General features: G+C 40.1%; 1 long non-coding RNA gene across 1 annotated transcript; it reads left to right on the top strand.

Moving 5' to 3' along the window:
- Positions 1-1,788: 1,788 nt before the first annotated feature.
- Positions 1,789-21,624, top strand: LOC107308731. The gene is made up of 3 exons (XR_001552884.2): positions 1,789-1,926; positions 20,302-21,099; positions 21,379-21,624. It is a non-coding gene; the product is annotated as an uncharacterized LOC107308731 (long non-coding RNA).
- Positions 21,625-22,064: the final 440 nt, after the last annotated feature.

The following is a 22,064-nucleotide window of genomic DNA, read 5'->3' as shown; positions in this document are numbered from 1 at the left end:
CATGACTCCTTGCTCCCCCTAAATACTTGCTGCTTCCTGGAGGGACCAAAGCTCCCTGTCTCCCTTAACTGATATTTCAAGAGCAGATGGGATAAATAGAAGCTGCCACCATGGATCAGCCTGAAGGCACACACAAGCATTAAAGTACACACAAAAGCTTATATAATGCTTTTAGATGACCCATGAACCCTCAGCTCTCTTTGGTAACTTTGACTCAAGAGCATTCATGTGGACACACCATCCAGCAAATCTTCAAGCCAGTCTCTGAATCCATCTCTAAACAACTGTGATGATATAACTAATTCACTGACAATGTTCTGATCTTTTGCATTTATCTTTATATTAATAACCTGATTAGAGCATCCAAAGCTCCTCAGAAAAGTTGGTAATCCATCCTGCACTGAAACAGAATTGATACATATTCTGGTATCCTCTGTAGTTTGTTTGCTTGTTGGTTTGTTTTTATCCATTGATACTTGCACAGGCTATATTTGTAGTTGTGTGTCATGGGGATGTTACCTTTTTTTCTTCATTGACTCAGCGTGGGCTTATCTTGAAAGGCATGTAGCATTTTACCAACTGCAGCTTTTTACTCTCCTCCGTGTCCTGAGTCTCCCTTCTCACTCCTGTGTTTGTTGTTCCTTCTTTCCACCCCAGCAGATGTTTTCCAGGCAACAGAGCAGGATCTTGCTTCACTTGGAGCCAGAGCCAAGCTCTGAAGGTCTAGCACTGATTAATACCAATGGGAGTGGCACCTCTGAACAATCAGAAGCAGAGAGCAAGGGAAGGGCCCTTCCTGCCCCTGCGCTTGCTCCTCACTAGGTTACCAAAAGCCATAAATAACAAGGCAGAAAATTAAACTCAGACAAACTACGAAAGCAGGAAGCGAGAGGATGCCTCAGTTTTGTTCACATTGGCTTGCAGACTATCTCGATGAGCTTTCATGGGAATGAAGTTTAGGGTGTGCATTTTTTCTGTCTGAGCATTTAAGGTTGGGCATCTCATCTGAGTTCCCCATTGCTCACTCTGTCTGGTTATTAATACCCTGGTCAGAGCCCAGTTTTTAGTGATGTTTTTCTTTCAGCTACTAATGCTCTGATTCTACAAATAATCTCTTCCTGAAATGAAAGTTCTAGGTTCCAGCAGAGAAAGGCCTCCTCCACCTGGGACCATTAAATATATTGTAAAAGAACAAAAATGTATATTCCAATAGAAACATATGTGCTTATAATGAAGCTATTTCAATATGTTTTGTCAGCACTGCTGGATCATGGTCAACAATGTTGTCCACCAGGACACCCAGATCCTTCTCTTCAGAGCTCATCTCCAGCAGCCTTGTAGCCTGTATTGGTGCATGTGTTTATTCTTCCCCAGGTGTAGGACTCTGCATTTGCACTTGTTGAACCTCTACAGCTTTGTCTCCACCCACCTCTCAACCTGTTCAGGCTTTCCTGAATGGCAGCACATTCTTCTGGTGTATCAGCCACTCCTTCCAGCTTTGTATCATCAGCAAACCTACTGAGGGTGGACCCTACACCCAGGACACTGATGAAGTTGTTGAATGAGATCAGCCACAGCACTGACCCCTGGAGAACACCACTAGTTACCTCTAACTAGACTATGCTGCTGATGACAGCCCTCTGAGGTCTGCCAGTCAGCCTGCTCTCAATCCACCTTATTGTCCACTCATCTATCACATGCCTTCTAAACTTGTCTATGAAGACGGTGTCAAAAGCCTTAATGAATTCAAGAATCCACTGGTCTCCCTCCACCCGCCCAGCTGGTTATGACATCATAGAAGGCTACCAGGTCAAGCACGATATTCTTTTGGTGAATCCATGTCTACTGCTACTAAGCTTCTTTTCTTGCACTTGCCTGGGGATGGCATCTAGAATAATCTGCTTTATCACCTTTCCGGAGATGGAGGTAAGGCTGGCTATTCTGTAGCTTCTCTCCTCCTTCTTGCCTTTTTTCAAGACCGGAGTGACATTGAATTTCCTGCAGTCCTCAGGCACCTCTCCTATTCTCCATGATCTTTCAAAGATCTTTTAGATAGCAGCTTGGCAATCACTTCTACCAGCTCCCTGAGCATCTGTGGCTGCATCCCATTCAGAGTGAATCCCATCAGTATTCATGCATTTGTGGGCACTGAGTTTGGCTATATAATCTCTGACTAGATCATACTCAACTAAAGGATAATCTTCCTTTCCCCCAGCTCTCTTATCTCCAGGATCGGGGATTTCTAAGGTACAGTCTTAGCAGTAAACTGAAGCCAAGAAAGTGTTCAGTAACTTCACCTTCTCATTGTCCCCTTATAAGTTTTAAACTCCTTTTCATGTTTAAATTCCACATCCAGTCAGTGTCTGTATCTTAGTGATGCTAGGAAGAAACGTAAATTTAAATTTTATGATAAAAAAATCAGTTTTGATCATTTAAAATAGGAGTTAGAAATTACTTTTAAAATTATTTTGGGGGGAGAGAAAAGAAAAAGCTTCTGTCAGTGTCTGAAAAAGCAGACATTGCCTTGAATTGTATTGTAATAGGCTTGAAAAACATTGTCAGTTGTTTTTTGTTTTTTTTTTCCATTATTGTTTATTTATCAGAAAGACTTGCTTGATTTTCTGTTTCTAGTAATATCTTTTTTTTTTTTTCATTTATTTTCCTTTTCAAAAGTGGAAAATGTGTGTTTTCCAAAGAATTTTTCTACAGCAGAATTTTTCAATTTTAATTTGAAATATTGCAATGTTACAATCCTTGACATGCACTTCTCTATAATTGGTCTTCAATATTTCATCTAACCCAATGATCAGGTAGGGTATAATTTGACAAAAGCAAGACAGATTGAAAATGTTATCACTAAAGTATTGCTAGATCTCAGTTTACCATTTGAAAAAGAATTCTTTGACTCTTGAAGATAAAATAATCATTTTCCTTTATGAAATTTGCCACTGTTTAATTTCTTCCCTCTTCTGCTCTCAGAGGGCTTAAAGGGTCGTAAATGGACGGGTTGGTAAGTAGGTAGGTAGGTAGGTAAGATAGATAGGTAGGTAGGTAGATAGGTAGGTAGGTAGATAGATAGATAGATAGATAGATAGATAGATAGATAGATAGATAGATAGATAGATAGATAGATAGATAGATAAAACCAACAAAACTGGGTAGGAAAACACTTCTTTCATGTTATTCAAAAGCTGAGCATTTTAAATATAAATTTCCATTAAATTCTAGAGGATCTTTCTGTGATTCAGCTAGACTTTAAATCAAACCCCTTAGGTTTCATCCAAAGCCTATTGGAATCAGAAGAAAGAATCCTATTGACTTTGATGGGCACTGGGTCACGTCTTATACAAGTGGCTGAAAAACTCTTCCAGATGAGAATTTCATCTCAGCACTGCCTAAGTATCTAAACTGGGAAAAGCTGTTTTTTTGGAACGTTGCTTTAGGGAAATCAAATAAGAAAAGAAATTACAGAGCTTCAATCAAAATTAAAATTGCCCTTTAGAAAACAACAAAAAAAAAAAATAGACCTCACCATCTGGGACTCTCTCATTTTACACAATATTTTTATTAAAAGCAGCCGGTTGTTTCCTCTGCATCTGAGTAGTTTAAGCAAGAAGGAGATGTTTATTTAACATTCATAATTTGTTTAGAGCTAGCAAAAGAAATACCTTGTTGTGCATGAGTTATTAGCTCATTGCAGAATTGCTATGTTTAAATAAGCCTTTGACGTTGATTCATCTAAGTATGTGTCTCATAAATGAGAATCATATGCATGGTGAAACCAGACCTTGGCATTTCATCAGGGCATGATTTGAGAACACAAGCTTTAAAATCTCCAAATTATTAAAAGGAAGACAAAGGGACATTTTGTACTATTTTTGAAGAAACTCGTTGCTTGGGGGTCTTATTATTGTCATAAAGGACTTAGGGATTCACTGATATTTGCATCAGTTGGGGGTGTTAACCAGTTTTAAGTACATGACTTGAAGAATTATTTCAGGAAATTAGGATGCTAATACAGTGGATGAAGCATGTAAAAATGAGTGTGTGAATTGGCCAAAGTTGCCTAATGTCACATCTAACGTCTATGTAATAGCAGGACAAATTGTTTGGCTTTCTATCCAAACAACTACAGGCACCAGACTTCAGCTGTGAGCAAGTTTTGGCAAATTCCCAGCTTCATACCTGCTTGCTTATATTCTCAGTGAAGGTGATTGACACTTCCATGGCTCATTTTACTCAGTGGGGTTTCCAAAGCATTTTACACATCCACGAGCCAGGTGCACCACTGGGTCACATCACCCCTACATTAATCTGGAAAAGAAAAGCAGCTGTAATTCCTGAACAGCCAAGCACTCCACCCAGGTGAAATACTCATCTGCAGTGACTATGGTTAATGAGCAGGTTGTGAGGAATGTGATCCTTGATACAGATATCTGTAATCTGCAGCTGTGTGTGCAGAATTGTCTGTGGTGGAATAATGTTCATATAGGTTTGATCTCCTGCTTCTCTTCCCCATGCAGATCTTGGCATCTTGTTTTTTCCCTATCCATTGTGACTGACCATTAATTTGTATCAGCCCTGAGCTTTTAAGAAGTTCTTTTCTAGACTCAGTTCCTGAGAGAAAACAGTCAGTTTTGGTCTCAGTTACACTAGAACAAAATTCAGATTTCATGTATGTTAGGAAAAGTGTTGTTATATTAAACTTAATCCCAAATGCACAAGGAATCATTTGGTGACACAATAGCTCACTCTTAACTTTACTGCTCAACATATTCTAAGGAAGACGAATCCTCCTCTTCCCTCTCTTACACCCTTCCAGACTGTCTCTCTGCAATTAGGACATTAAATACCTCATCAAACCAATTCAGATACATAAATAAATTATAGAATAACCTTGTCTCCATATCTTATGGTAGAGCAAAAATGATTTTTTTTTCCCAAAATATGGTGGAAATATTTTTATCCTTTTTTTTCCCCTTTACATTTAGGCCTCAAACAGACATTTAGAAATGACACAAGGGCTGTACTTCTTGTATCATTTAACTCCATCCCCAGAAAAGTGGTGAAATAACATTAATATGATGTCATTTTCTGAACAGTGGCTTCAGAAATTTGGTGAGTACATTCACCATGGACATTTCCAGCATGTCTGTGCCTTCAGCACTGTAAGGGGGAAGATATTTCCACCGCTCTCTCTTCCCAGTCTCTCAATGAATTCTTTACTTTTATTATTCCTTTGATGAAAAGTCATTAGTTTAATGTTTTTTCCTTGTGCAGTAATTGAAGAAAAAGCAAACCCCTCACTTTTCCCCAGATCTCTTTTTCTTTTGAGAATTTGAATCTAAACTTTCCAGGTTGTTGAAACACAGTTACTTTAAATTAGTGTCACAATGCAGAGAAACTGGTTTGGCTTAAAGCCTAGATTCTTAAGCTGTTATTCATCTCATCTAACTGTATGCATTTTTAGTGCCTTTCAGTCACTGCAAGATTTCTGTACAAAACAACATGCAGTATTGGTTTCTTCAGTCTATACTGCATAGATCTTCATAAGATATATGTGTTTCCATCCCTTTATAGCTAATGAAGATCCGTATCTCCAGTGGGCAACCCACAAGCAAGTATCTAATATTATTGGAAACCAAACCTTTTTCAAAGTTGAAATCTAGATGACATTTAGAGGCTCTTCCAGAATTGTATGGCTCCCTGACAGGTCCTGTGACATATCAACCAACCCAGTAAACAAGTCTCAGATACCACAGGGCATCTCAAATCCAATGACATGGGAGCCTCCTATGGGAGGCTTCATCAATTGCTCATTGCTGTAACCAGTACAGTAGGAAAGTCATTCATCTGAAGAGTGCAGGAAGTGATGAGAAGAATCAAACCCTGAAATTAATTAACGTTATTGACCATCACTGTGACTCTCCACTATCTGATGGCTCTCTGCAACTACCTGGAGGGAGGTTGTGGTGAGGTGTGAGTCAGCCTCTTCTCCTGTGTAACTAATAGGACTAGAGAGAACAGTCCCAAGTTGCACCAGGGGAGATTCATATTGGATATTAGGAAAAACTTCTTCTCCAGAAGAGTGGTCAGGCACTGGAGTGGGCTGCTCAGGGAGGTGGTGGTGTCACTGTGTCTGGAGGTGTTCAAAAAACATTTAGATGTTGTACTGAAGGACATGGTTTAGTGGGAAATATTGGTGGTAGGTGAACAGTAGGACTGGATGACCATGGAGGTCTTTGCCAATCTTAATGATTCTATGATTCAGTAACACAGTTGATCAAATGTAGATATCTTGTGCTATCTGAGGCAGTTGCTGGCATGTAGGATCTCACCCTTGGTCCCTGCAGACAGCAGTGGACACACGGCCACGTCCAGGAACTGAAGTTGTGAATGTGCTGTAGTTCATCCATCATTGATGGATATGAAGTAACAAAATGCTCTGCACTTTCAGAAAACCAAGTGGTAAATATACAACTTTGATAAAGATCTGTTTTACCCAGAGAAAATTATGCTCCAGTCTGAAGGAGTTCCAGCAAAGTCGTGGTAGTTCCACTGGGTTCAAGGAGACTGTTCCCAGTATTAGGCATTCCTCTGGATTAGTGAGTGTCAGTGCATGCCAGCACACAGAGTTTCCTATGGGGGACTTCTCCATTTGACTGAGAACAACAAATCGCAGCTCTGTTTTTTCAGTCACATTTCAAAAGCACCCATGGAAATGCTGCCCATTATCCAGTTAAGGTGTGAATTACCTTGCCTTTCACCACTTAACTTGTAAGTATCCAGTCTAAATTGGAATTAGGGACTCCCATTGTGACAAAGAAGAGACACAAGTGTGTAGTTTTCAGACTTAAGTAATAAACTGTCCCCTGGAGGTGCCTGGAGACTTTCTCTTGGAGATGTTTCTCTTCTAGGCAGCTGAAGTGAGGTGAGTAGCATTTCACTCTCCAATTACTGGATATAAGTTACTGGATATAAGTTTACTGGCGCCTTGTCTGTGGTAGTGGGAGTCTGCTGGCTTCCAATTGAGTCCCACCCTTTCAGTCTGGGATAGTTTCATCCTCATTAATTTTAAGGAAAGAAGAAGAAATGTTACTTCTATTTTTATTTTGTTTTTAATTTTTCATCACTCATCTCTCTGAATTTTCCCATTCTATCAACAAAATCTCTGATATAATAAGCAAACAGCAGGCAGAAATACAGATTTATGGCAGTAGCTTACACTTGGCAAGAGCCCATTTCCTTGAATGTTTCTGAAAGCTGCATGATTCCTACACTTATCCAGCCTCAATGTACAAAACAAATTATTCTGTTTGTATTTTTGTCACTTTCGAGCTGAAAGACAATAACTAACAACAAATGGTGATTTGTTTTCTGCCATAGTTACGTTACTTCTATCTTGCCTGTGCCTGTAATTTTCACTCCCTCCCTTCTTGCTTCAAGAAAAGACTCTGATGGCCATTAATTTGATGATGTATCTGGAAGAAACTTGCCAAAACTTGTCTCCCAATGGATTGCAATAGACTGGAACGGGCTTGAATCGTTTCCAGATAAATGGGGTTGTGGGTTTTTGTAGTCATTCTTATTTCACCAGAATATCTGCATTTTACATCCATACGAAAGCAGATTTAAAAGAAGAAAAGAAAAAAAAAAAAAAAGAAAAGAAAAAAAAAATGAAAAAAGGAAAGAAGGGAGGAAAAAATGATGAGTATAAACAGTCACCATTATCATTATCACAAAAATCCCAAAAATTCTAAAGTCTCTTAGGGACACCAGGAAGGCTTAAGAAGGGATATCTATTTTAAAATCCCCTTTGCTGCGTCCAATTTTATTGTAATGGCATTTGATATGTCCCATTGGGATAGATGGGTGCCACTGAAGGCAGCAATTAAGAGGATGCAAAATGTAGCTACAAGTAAAAAAAGCAGAACACAGAAATCAAGAGGAGCATTAAACACTCAAATGCACAGGAACACCTAAATATATCTCCCCTATTTTTTTCAAGTTATACATGTTCTTTTAATTAAAAAAAAAATGCTACCTGCAGCTCCTGCTATGGCACGTTTCCGTAATCATTGGGTTTCCCTAGGCTTTTTAAAGAAAACAACAAAAAGTTATACAGAAAGGATGGGATTCAGCTTTTTTGATTAAAAATTAAATATATATAGAATGGCTTCAGGCTATCCCTTCTGGCTCAGCTTCCAGTCCTGATTGGAAGTGATCTCCCATAGGACCGGTGCCTATCTGTGATATTTCAGATTTCCAGCAGTAATTGAGATATAATTAAGGATGTCTTCAGGTAGAGGTTCTCATGTGGCATGAATGACGAGGGGCAACAGGCACAACCTGGAACACAATTGAACATGAGGAAGAACTTACTTTGATGGTGGCAGAGCACTGGCACAGGCGGCCCAGAGAGGTGATGGAGTCTCCTCTGTAAATATGCAGGACCCACTTGGACATCATCCTTTATGACGAACTGTAGGGAACTGCCTCAGCAGAGAGTTTGACTGGAAGACCTCCAGAGGTCCCAGCCAGTCCCCAGAATTCTGTGAATCTCTGATTCTGTGAATGTTCCAGGGTGGATGCACATGGCTCAGCAAAATTGTCCTGATCCTCATCCTTTACACCACAGTGTCCTACATACTAAATAACCATTCTGCTTCTAATGTGTAAGGACTTAGTAAAACTCCATATACATCTGCTTCTTTTCACTCAGTAAGAAGGAATTTCAGACAATTGAGCTGATTGTGGCATTTTTTTGTTAGATTAATTGCTAAAGGTTGAAAAACAAATCACTTCTGTGGCACAGAAGTCTTCCCTCTAGGCTTAACGATGGTTTTTCTTGTCATAAACAGATATTTTTCAGACTCTCTGCATGAATGCCATTAGAATCAGAATCGTGACTCTTTCAGGTCCTGTCTTTGTGGCCTTCACTGTCATCTGCTGTTTGATGGCTCAGCTTCCTGGAATAATGTGTTTATGTTTTTCTCTTATTCATTCCCAGTACAAAAGGTTTTAGCAGTGCTAGATACACATGAACACTGTTACAAGCAAACTTACTTTTATAAATTGGAAAATTGTGCATTGAATTTTCAAAAGAGCTTGATAGTGTTTAGCAGCTGGGTTCAATTGCAGGAGAATAACTTGGAGCATGGGATTAATCTCAAACTAATTTTCAGTCATGGGAGAGAAACAGGCGATGTGAGTGTTACAACATTTCAGAAACATTTTAAATCTCACGTATCTTTTCTTCTACTTGGCCTTACATTAAAGACTAATGTTGACAGTCAACCTCCTGGATTCTGACTGAAAGAGCAAACAAACAATAAAGCACCCTCAACAATTCAGCTGCCAGCTTAGTTGTGTACTTCTTAATTCTTTGGAAAGCCTTTTTTGCTTCTTTGGAAATTCTCTTCCCCTATGCTCAATGAGATTATCATCCCTTTTCATCTATGAGTACTGTGTGATCAAATGAAGTGTGGCTAGGGAGGTGAGGCAATGAGTAAGAAGAGCTACTACATGCCCTGGTGAGTCAAGTCCCAGCAGTAAAGGGTTAGCTCGTATAACTTGGAAGACTACGTACTCAGAGGGTCATAACTAATGTACAGAAATGCAACCAGATGCAAACATGAAAGTAAAATATATATTTTTAAAGCGTATGATCCAAGAAAGAGCAGTTGCACTTGCAGATCTTAGCTTCAGGAAAAGTTTTCCCTGGTATCAATGATTGAAAAACTTCGGCAACACTCAGCAGCTTATAAAGGAGTTAATAATATAACCCTGTTTGCAATGGTGTCAAGGCTTCTCCTACAGTCATTTGTTCCTTTAAAAGACAAAATGCCTCAGGAGCTGTAGAGGGAAGTGTTTATAATTAGAAGGAGGAGGAGTGGGTGGAGTTCTTTCTATAGGGTACGATTATAAGCATCATTAACAGGATTTGGAACATTATGACTTCATTGCCTATGGTGAGTGTTATTGTCTCTAAGTACAAACAAGTAAAAACACTTGAAGATTGAGAATTTTCTCCAAAAGCCATTGGAATATTTCTCTAAACTTAACAGGTTTAATTTCAGCTGCTTATTCAGTTTTCATCATGAAGAGATATACTCTAGATAGGAAATAAGTAGACAATATCAGAACCATAGAATCACAGAATCACTCAGGTTGGAAAAGACTGTTAAGATCACCAAGTCCAACCCCAACCCATCCCACCATGCCCACTGACCATGTCCCTCAGTGCTGCATCTCCATGTTTCCTGAACAGTTTCAGGGATGGTGAATCTAAGCTGCCTTCCTGGACAACCTGTGCCAACATGTTACCACTCTTTCTGAGAAGAATTTTTTCCTAATATTGATATTAATCCTGATGTCTAGCAAACAAACTAAAATGCAAGCACAACTTGACAAGGAAAATAAAAAGAAAAAAGCACAAATCAGTTCAGAAAGTCATGTTATTGAGGCCACTATCCAAATGTTGCACACTTATTTAAATACAAAGCAACTAATATGATTAAAGGAATGGAGTATGAGAGGGCTGGATTCATTCATCCTGAAAAGGATAATACTCAGAAGGATCTTATCAGTGTGTTTAAATTAAGTGATGGGGTGAGTAAAGATGGAGCTGAGATCTTCTCATTGGTGCCGAATAACAGGATGAGAGGTGAGGGCACAAGTTTAAATACAGGAAACTTTATTTGAATAGAACAAAACACTTATTTACTCAGAGAGTGTTTGGAAACAGGCTGCCCCAGACAGGTTGTAATGTCTCCATCATTGGAGATCTTCAACATCCAACTAGACTTTGACCTGGGGCGCTCTAACAGTGCAACAGAGCTTGCAATACTGAGTTCTGGGACAGCAAAATTCACTAGGCAGTATTTGGAAAAAGCACTAATTGTAGTTGAATTTATTGCTTAGGTACTGTCATGGAAAAGCCACTTCCATTCTAACCTGGATTTAACTGCTCTTATTCATGATTTCTCTTGCCTTGTGATTAGAGTCTGTTTAGAGGGTAAAGTACATGGTGTGGTAGTATTGCCAGAAGAGGAACCAGCAGGTCAAGGCAGAATGTACAGCAGTCTTAGTCCAATGGCACATTCAGAAGGCTTTGTGCCCTGGTGTGATAGGTCTTGTGGGTACATGTTCTGTAAGGGGTGGTAATTTGGTTTCAAATCCTCCTTCTCTCTGCAGATTTTCCTGGGAAAGAGAAGGAGAGGACTGGGGTAAGGTGAAGGTGCAGAGGTGACCATCTCTTACTGCACAGATTTCACTTGCATTCAAGTCCTTTATATAACAGATGCAGTATAATGTAGTTCTGTCACTCTGTTAGCCTCAAGAATAGGCTGCATGATCATACAGAGGCTGAGATATTAAACAGATCATTTTGCCATGTTCTTCAGCTCTCTGTGCCGTGAGATTTCTATCCTTATGCTTGCTACACACATCAGCAGGCTGTATTTTGTTTTCATTTATACCACCAAGGCACTGTGTCTTCGGAGAGGTCCAGTAAACATGAAGTTTTGGAGCTACATGGACAAAATCCATGTTAATCTCCACAGTCCACATGGGGGAAGACAAGACCAAGAATAGAAACACAGAACAACCAAAGGGCTGGCAGCAGCTGGCCCTTTTTGTTTCTCTTATGGTCTCAGCCTTATATTTGAGGGAAGCTTTTGACCTCTGGGAAGGGATGTGCTGGAAGTCACCAAGGGTAATGTCATGCTTTTGGGCTCAACAGGAGTACAGAGAGTGATCCAGACCATTTTTTCTGGTTCAGAAGGATTGGGACAGTGTGCTCTGAGGATCCTTGCCATAAGCAGACCATGGGCAGAAAGATTCAGTGCAGCCATTATGAAACCATAATGAGAGGCCTGAATGAAAACCTTCCAAGCTGACATCGGCACCCTTGACGTACAGTTCTGACCTGTCTTTCCTTGAACCCAAAGGTCTTTAGAGGATAAATTTCCTAATTTGTTTTATGTTTGTTCATTCATTTGTATAAATGAGGGAGAATTCTTCAATCTATTCAAGACAGGAGGCCCACTTGTGGGGAAAAAAAACAACTCTGGGGGTCTGTTTTCAAGACCAGCTTTTGTGATATGGGTTCACCATGTTCTTAGGCAAATCCTTAAGGACCAAATGCTCTAAAAGCATGAATCTAAACGGCCTCATCTTACTGGGATTTTCATCCTTAACTGCTCTCACACACAAAAGCTTCACGGAACTTTTAAGTTTGAATACTGAAGAAAACCCAGGATGTAGTTCATAGAATCATAGAATGGTTTGGGTTGGAAGGGACCTTTAAGATCATCCAGTTCCAACCCCCTGCTATAGGCAGGGACACCCCCCTCTAGACCAGCTTGCTCAAAACCCCATTCAGCCTGGCTTTGAAGGCTTCCAGGAAGGAGGCATCCACCACTTCACTGGGCAACCTGTTCAGTGTCTCACAACCCTCACAGTAAAGTATTTAAAGATATTCAAAGGCTGAAGTGAAGGACATCTGATAAAAAGCCTCTATAGCCCATCACATCTCAAAATGCATTTGGAAAGGAAATTATTGGAAGCTCTTTTCTCCACCATCAATTTGGTGAGATAAGTGCATCCAGAGAAATAATTTGCTAGGGAAAAGCCAGGAAGGAGCCTGAGGGCTGTGGCGAGGTTAACACTTACATGTTAATGAATAGGGACTTTTCCCATGGCATGTGCAATATTTTGAGCCAGTGCGACAGGCTCACACACTTGTTATGACAGATGCTTCACTAAAGAGCTAGTGCTGTAAGAAATTACATCAGCCTTCCAACCACACCCACCGTTGTAGGAACAGAAAGTGAGATAAAACTTGCTGCACATAGTTCCTTAGAAAACAGACCCATCTGCCAGGCCCCTTTCTTGGGGTTTCTGATGCTGTTATCTTGGACGCTCTCCTTCCTGGCTGGATAGAGGCAGGAAGCGTTTAGTAAGTGGGTAATAATAGTTTCATGTTAATAGGAAATAACAGGCTTGGAAGTAGCCATATGTCTGAGAACTGAAAAGGACCCCACAGCATTTGGAGCATGTGTGGGAATCCCACAGGCCTTTGAAGCTCGTCCAAGACACACAGCCCATGTAATTCTTATATAATTGCCAGTGTCAATAGTCAGCGGGTATCATTTTGTCATATATTGTTTTAATCTGGGAGCAATGGTGTTTGACAGAAAAGCACTGTGCTAAGTGGCAGATGGAGAAGGGAGGGAACAGAGCGTTGCACTCATCACTGGAGCACACTTTCTTTGTGTGCTGTGGGCTGGGGAAGACAGCAGTCTGACTAAGAGGAAGGAGAGGGGGAAGAAGAGACACATGGGGCAGAGTCAAGCAGTAACAAAGGAATCCTGTGGTTTGTTTTTGGTTAAATGTGCTGTCTGCAGAGCTCATCCTGTTCTCTCACTGGTGAAGCACGAAGGTGGTAGTGAAGCCAGAGGGGAGGGATCTCTTGGCAGGCACAGGAGACAATGTCTCTTTATGTATGACTCCTCTGTGCTTTAGTGAAAGTCCCACTGAGTTTCCAAGATGGCCAGTTCCAAGCCTGCTATTTCCTATTAGCGTGACATTATTAGTACTCCTGTCCTAGTGATGACCAGGGAAGGTCACCAGGACTCCAGGTGCAGAAATTACAGTATTAATATTACAGATATGGGTTTCACATTCCCCCCACCAGGCAAAGAATGGAGGAATTCCTCCGTGCTCACATTGTCCATTACCCTGAGCACAGTGACGATAACGACAGCAGTGTTAGATGTGCAAGGAAGTATGTCAGCAGCTTCTCCCTGAAAGGCTTTTTTTCACCAGTTATTCTTTTATAAAGGCACAATGGATCTCATCTATGGATGAGACAAGTGACCATCCACTCTGCAGATTTCACAGGAACTTCTGGATGCAAAAGACACCAAACTACTTGTTGCTGCCAGGATATGGGCTGTGATACATATATCCCATACTAGAAATGTATATGTCTTGTGGATCTTCCTGTATGGAAAATAGCAGTAAGGGGATTTGAACAGCCTCCAAATATAGGTACAATCTAAACTGAATTTTGTTGAATTAAACATTTAGGAGTTTAAATCTCTCTGACTTTAAACCATTTGCCTTCATTTCCCAGCTACTCCCTGCGGGACCTGGAGTACTTAACCCATACTCTGATTCTTTGTCATTTTTTAAACACATCATAGAAAAACTCTTTAATAAGTGAAAGTCAGCATTTCTGGCTCAGAGTTCTCATCTGATCATATTTGTATCCTTATGTTGGGGCTTTAAGCTTAACTGTAATGGGTAGGCCATATAAACTGAAGACTTCCTTCCACTGAAATAAATGATAAGTTCCTAATGGGAATCTTTTATACTTTTGGCAGGTTTGGATATTATTCATCCCAAAATATCACTGATGCAATTTTAATTCTGGTTTGGGAGCCATTTTTCTTGGTCATCTGCCATCTTCCAATCAAATTCTCTTGGATATCTCTCAGATTTCCATTACAGTACACTTCACATCTCTCATGCTCTTTATTATCTTGATTTGCACAGCGGGGTAGCACTTTCATCATTCTTCAGGAGAAAGAAGGCATAGAGAGCTTGTATAACTTGGCCATGGTGACCCAGAAACACCCTTGCAGAGTAAGGTGTTGATCTTGTGTCTCTGAAGTCCTAGACTAACAATCAGATTGGTAAACCAACTGCAGAACCCTCTTCTTGTGCTTTTATACTCAGAGCAAAGACACAAAACTAGAAAAAGTAATTTTCAGAGACTTACTTTGGACCTTATGCTACAGGAAAAATCCTATTAACAATGGTCATCTGATTCATTTGCGTGAGCAAAAAATCCTTTTCAAGCAGGAAAAGTATTCTGCCAGCAGTTCCATGGGGAACAATGTTCCGGGCTCAGATTTGATTCTATCGCTGGAGAGTGTGCACGCTACTGGCTGATTCAGGGGATGGTATTTCTTACTTGCTTACCCAAATCCTGAAGCCAAATTGCTAGTTGTGCTGATATTCCAGACACTATGATTAAATAAGTGGCACTGTCTTTATTTTACCAGCTCTCCAGAAACTACAGTTACAAATTCAAAAGAGCTCAGATTTAACTGGATTCTCTAGATGATGTGGTTAAATAATTGTTGATATCCTTATAGGTAGCTCCTCCAGACGATATGATTAAATAATTGCTAGTGTCTTTTTAGCTGCCTTCTCCGGATTCTGTGGCTAAGCTACTACCAGCATTTTCCTCATTGAATCTGTATTAGTTTAATCAAAGTAATCAGGAAATTCCCATCCCTCTTGGAAAGTGTTACAGTGAGTCTCCAAAGTGAATCCTGTGGGCTTGATCGCCTCATTAAATCTGTGTGAATTTCATGTGTCTTACAAAGGATACACATGAATTTGGCAGTTCTGTGCCGTATTTCTCTATGCAGCTTTAACCTCCTATAAAATGAAGTCACTTGCAATTCAGTGATAGCCTGTGTGTGATGGCCATGTTTGGCTCATTGTAAAACTGTACAGATGTTTGTGGCACAGAGGATGTCCTGTGAGATCACACCCCATTTACTTCAGGATACAATTTTTTAGATAGCAGTATGTTTAATTTGTTTTGTGAAAGGAACATGAGAAACCTCAGTGGAGACTGTTCCAGTTTACACCAATGTAAGTGACTGACCTCTCAACACTTGATCACTCTTTGACATGGACTAAAGAAGACAGGATGAAATACAAAGAGAAATAATGATCTCTTTTACCTAACACCACCTGGGTGTGTTGCTGCTAGACACCTTCCAAAAGGGTCCTGAATGAGACTGCTGCTGGAAGGTACTGAAATACATAGTAATGATTTTCTATGTCCAATGAAAGTGACTTTAGCAAGTCTGATTCCCAGCAACTGCTGTTGACACTATCACACATTTGATGAGAGAATCAATCAGACAGTGGTGATCCATTTTTATTGTCATTTCTGCCACGTTTTATGGTCCAACTAGAAGATGAAAACTGTGCTGTAAAGAGTGGAAAAACAAAGGTCATCTACAAAATTCAGGGCAAACGTGAACTCTGACTGCAAAATCCTGAAAAACTGTACCTATGTGGAAGACAAGAGGTAGTTGGAATACACAAATAAGCAAAGCTCTCTGTCTTAAACTATGCAGAGTCTAAGAAATGTTATCATCTGCTTTGCATTTAAGTCTCAATGTAGATTTCAATTCACATATGAAGACAGGCACATTGAGTGCCTATATCCAAATGTTTAACTGAGGGATTTAGATGATTTAGGACCTGGTTCAGTTGCTTTAACATAAGTATCTAAAGTAATCTGAAGTATGAAGTTGAAACAGGAGACTGATGCTCTTCTGGATAAGGATACTATGGCAAAGCCAAAGCTAAAACAGCATTAAATGTTTCTTTTAAAGGCTCCTAGAAAGGCAACCAGAAGGATACTCAAGGGCAGGGCAAGGGGCTATGTGTGGAGAGCTGAGTCATGAAAGGAATCTCAGGTTCACATGACTTCCTCCAGAACTAGATATCTCTTAAATATTCCCAGAGATTACAATGGTGTAAACTGAGGTAGCAGAATACCTTTCCAGTGCTATATTGGAATCACTGCTCAAAAGTTCTTTCAGAGGTGTTGCAGTAACAGCCCAACAGCTACGCAGGATGTTTTAACCCTTTGGGAGAGAGCAAAATGTGCTGTAATAGTAGCAATTGCCAGGAATTTCACATGACCATATTACCAGGAAGGGTCCATGCAAGGGAATCTCTGAAGAAGTTAATGAGCAAAGCCCTCTAGGGAAAATAAATCACTGTTCCTGGGCCTAAAACAAAAATTAAATCCCAGGAGTAAGTCCATTAAATTCCTTAATTTGGCAAAACAGGATCTAGACATTATTCTGCAGTGAGGGCCTGTCTGAAAGCCCAGAAAAGCCACTGGAGATGGATTTTATCTCACTTAACCTCAGGTGTCTACATTTCAGGCTTTAATGGAACAGATTTCCTCAGACTCTATGTTAACATTAACTGGAATGTTCACCTTTAGGAAAGGATTCAGTGAAATTTACAAAGTAATTAACTGTTCCCATAGTTCAGTAACTCAATTTCCACTGACTGTAAGACAGTCTCCTTTCAGAAAAAGGAACCTTAGCATAATCAACATTTTCGTTGCCACTGACATCATCAATTGATTTAGTAACCTTACACCTTGTATCATCATCATTATCATCATCTGTTAATTTAACACCCTTACACCTTGAACCAAATGCCAACTACTGAAAAATCAGGAACGTGTAGTATTTAAGACCATTGGTGACAGGAAAAAGGTGAAACTCTTGCTTCTTATAAGCAGATTGAAGTTTAAGTATGCAGTTCATTTTTTCTGTACTAGTTGTGCGGGTAATGCTTACAGGATCGAAGAATTGTTCTGAAATGCAATTACCACTAACTCAGAATTCTTTAAGCTCCCTAAACAGAAGACGGTGTAAATTGTTGCTATTGCCTCACATATTAATGTGTCTGTAGTTACCAAGAACTCTGTTACTCATGCAAGTTGTTCCTATTTATCAGCTCTCCGCTGTGTCTGCTTCATTCAGGCAAGCTGTTTGGCTGTACTAAAATATAAATAAATTAGAAGAAAATGATCACAGGGGAGACATCTATGTTACAGGTGAGCAAAATGAGATGAGATGGATTAGACAAAATTGTTTTCCACTCCAAAACTCCAAGGGGAAAATCAAGAACCCCCAGTCACTATCCATCGTTCATCCCTGACACATTATTTGTTGAGATATGAATACTATAATTCTTTGCATAAACTGTGACTGCACAGTAAATAATATGCACCCAAGAGGAGTCTGAATTTGTAGCCAGGATTATCAGTAAGAGAAAATTCCTAAAGTGGAGGAGAAAGAGGGAAAGCTGAAAAAGCAAATGCAGGTCTAATGCTTTTCTTTGTGAACAGACAGATGCCAAGAGGAAAGAGTCCTGTGTGGTTTTAAGTCCATCAACTCCTTTTTGGCTGGTTTCTTAGCTTTCATATCCCCTTCCTATATGGTGGCCCATAGGAAGTCAGCCCAGTAATGGGAAGATCCGTCCCTCTGCCCTGTTCCTAAAAAATCCATATGGGTGCCTTTTTGCTTCCATAACAGTGCTCCCCTAAAATCTGAAAGTAGTTCTTTAAAATAATGTTAAATGATGTTACCTAGTACATTTTTGCCCCACCTGGTCAGTTGTATCCCATACAGTGTCAGCATTCCCAGCCAATCTAAGGTGCATCTGAGATTACAGAACTCAAAGTCCTCAACATGACGCTATCCATGCAACCATTCATTCAACTGGTTTGCTCTTCTTCTGCCCAGATCCCAGCCTCTAACAGGGAGGACTGAGGAGAACACCACCTGTGCTCCCAATCCCTTTAACACCTTCCCAAGGCATATAAAGTCTTTTTTGATATTTTTTTTCATTTTCTATTCACAGCCTCATACGACCAAGCTTGAAAGACCAGAAGTGGACAGTAGTCCTAACATAGTTTTACACTATCTAATAGTGATAAGACAAGGGGAAATGGCTTTAAACAAAAAGAGGGGTGATCTGGGTTAGATGTTAGGAAGAAATTCTTTACTCAGAGGATTGTAAGGCACTGGCATGGCTGCCCAGAGAGCTGTGGATGCCCCATCCCTGGAGGTACCCAAGGCCAGGTTGGATGGAGCCCTGGGCAGCCTGAGCATGGTATTTGGAACTGAGTGATCCTTAAGGTCCCTTCCATCCCAAGCCATTCTGTGATTCAGTGATTTGATGACACTGCAGTTCTCCCCAGTGCAATTTAGGATTACACCATTCAGATTTGGAAAAGACCCCCAGAACCTCACTGATGATACAAGCCTTCAGACCCTCCGGACATACTGCACTCCATGTTAAATATTTTGTACTGGGAATCTGCACTCCTCCAAATTAAGTAGACTGTTCAGTTCTCTCTGCCTCCTTCCTGTAGCTCTAGAGAAAGAACTTAATTCGGAACCCTGCCAAGACAGGTGTTGGTGGTTTCTTCTGTCCTGACCGTCACCGCAAGGGAACAGCTGATTGTTTCATAAGGTGCATCTCAGAAACCACTGCTGGCTGGTGAGCAGCATGCCTCTGGCTTCTGTTGAGCCAGGTGAGGATGTGGCTCTAGACAGGGTACTTAGTGTTTGCTGCTGGAATGCTGATCAAGTCCCAGAAACCCTACTCACATTTTAAAGGTTGGATACCTGCAGGAAAACACACGTACAAAAACACATGTACGCTCACAAAATGGGGACGGTTCCTGGTTTCTAACAAGCACTCAAATGCTGCAGTTCTGTGCGTGCTATAATGCATTTTCATCAGCAGTAATCTCAATTGCACAGCAGTTTCAAAGTCTGTAATCCTGTCTGGGCTCTGGCTTACCATCAAGGTACTTGGAGGATATGAGATACAAAATCACTTACTCTTGAACTGAAGTCACAGTCAAACGAGGGCATTCTGGGATGCAATTATATTGTGCATTACTATTATTGTTATTTATATTACACTTAATTACTTATCTGATGCTATATATATATATATATATATATATTTATTTATTTTTTTATTTTTTTTTATTTTTTATTTTTTTTGCATGGAACATGCCTGTTTGTTCACGTCTGTATATCCCTAGCTGGAAAACAACAACAAAATCAACATATATATATATGCTTTTTATTACAGTATATACTGCATTGTAAAGAAAATGGAATCATGTTTGGAATTGGAGGAGAATAACAGTAAAGAACGTTGAGAATTCAGTTAGATTTGGGGGAAAAAGACACTTCAGTTCTTAAGTAAAGCAAATATTTCTGATGATTTAGCAGTAGGATAGGGCTTGGAAACACTCATGCAGTGAGAGCAGTGAGATGGAAAGACATTCCATCTGTAGTAGTATGGTTAGGTCATGGTTGGGCTTGATGATCTTTAAGGTCTTTTCCAACCTGAGTGATGCTATGATTCTGTGACTAAGAGTTACAGGCAGGCTGTTCTCTGCCTTGAACAAAGAACAACTTAGATACAAGCAATGGGAAGGTGTTTCACCGTTCTGTCACCATTACAGTCACCAAAGTGGAAGTGTTGCCTATTAGTTTTGTCTCACTTTTATTGCATAGTAAACTGTGTGTACATTTGTAGGACTAAACTCCTGAACTCTGAAATGGTTTATGGCCTGAGCCCCTGGGGTTCTCCCATCACAATGACATTTACTCAGTTTTGCCAGAACACACATGTTTTTCTTTCTAAATTTAGATTTGCAGTCAGCCTGCTTTGTAAACATGTGGAGAACGACAAAAGTAGAAGACACAAGGATATTGCATGCTCAGTGCATGTCAGCACAACATCCACAGAGCTGAAGAAAGGTCGTGAGCCCGTTGTGTCAGACACAGCACAGACACTCAGAAAGAAACAGCTTTAACTTGTTCATATCAGAGCAGATGCAGGGGAGTCACTGCAAATGCCCCAACCCCAAGAAAATCCTCAGCTAAAGCTAAGACAGCAAAGTCACATTTCCAGCAGACATAAAGCTGTAGGAAAGCGGATTTCCTTACTTCCAGCGCTCAGAAAACCATCCTGGCTTGTATTAAATGGTGCATAAATGTTTTTTTAAGTACCATCAGGAGACAGCATTTCACTGGCATAGAACATCCGAATCTTTCAAAATGAAGTGAATTCAAAATATGTTTTCAAGTTTTAATTGATAAAACAGTTTTGAACGTCTAAATGCCAATTTCCCATAGTTTTCAGGGCCTTTCTGGCCGTTTATTAAGCTGCTTGAGAATGAATTTTAAGATGGGAGGAAACACAGACAACACGATGTACCCACAGAAAGTTTGCTCACTTGAGAAAGCAGAAAGAAAACGTGCAATGTAAAAATGATGAATTATTCTGACTTAAACAAAGCATATGTTATTCTGCTTTCTGAGTCATCAATTTTGCTAATCTTCTTCTTCTTCTTTTTTATCTACTACTTTATGGAATTGCTGGAGAACTGACAAAATAATGAGAATCAGATGTTTGTCTCTCCCTTATTCTGCCTTAATCGTACAGGTAAGGGACCCAGCACAGCTCTCCTATACCCACACCAGTGCCTTAACTACAAAATCAGGCTCCCACACAACAACCTACTGAAACATCCACCACCTCAGGCTAATTCAAAGGACACTGGAGTCAATGGGAAAAGCTCCTGTTGACTTAACAGGGCCCCCGGCTGACATTTGAGTGGGGTTACTTACACTGAGCCTTGTAAACACTCTCATCCACAATGAATCTCAGGTGGCTGAGCAGATTTCCAGCTGACTGACAAAAGGATTTGGTTTCTCTATGTAGGAGAACCACGTGGAGGGCAGCTTATTTTTAACAAGGGGGCCTTAAGAGTGAGCTACATTATCCTCGGCTGAAATAGCTCATGAATCCTGCCTTTCCAAAAGTCCTCATCAAGAAGGGAAGAATTGCTCAATATTTATGTTCACATGAGCTCTTGCCAGCTTATAAAATGCAGTCCTAGGGAAAAAAAAATAAAAGAAGCTGAACCAAAAAAATAATAATCTGACTCATGACTTTTCTTGCAGGACTTGCGAGCAGTCGGGCTATTACAGAGTTACTGTCACTGTATGATGGAAATAAATTTCTATTTGTTGCCCTCCAAAACAAGGCTAATGTTGTAATCTAGCTTCACTTCAATGAATGTCCCAAAAAGTGGAGTGATTGGTTACAAAAAAGACTGGGAGAAGTTAGTAACTGAAGTAGATATGCTTTTGTGTGATCTGGTGGTGATCTTGTGCTTGAACCCAAGTTCTGAAAACGGGGTGTAGGTCATCTGGGTGAATTTAGGATGCCCAGTATTCTTCCTCTGGTCTGATTACACATAGAGACTGCTGGATTCATAGAGAGTTCCAAGAATTTTCCTTTATGGTAGACATGTCATTACACAACCAGTATTTTTATGGCACTATTCAAGGCTTTGTGTACCATCCCAAACCAATTCTCATTGAACTATTTCATGTCCAGGAGGA

The sequence above is a fragment of the Coturnix japonica genome, chromosome 2 (assembly GCF_001577835.2).
Source record: "Coturnix japonica isolate 7356 chromosome 2, Coturnix japonica 2.1, whole genome shotgun sequence".
Classification (NCBI taxonomy): domain Eukaryota; kingdom Metazoa; phylum Chordata; class Aves; order Galliformes; family Phasianidae; genus Coturnix; species Coturnix japonica.
This window is presented reverse-complemented; position numbering and strand designations above follow the sequence as displayed.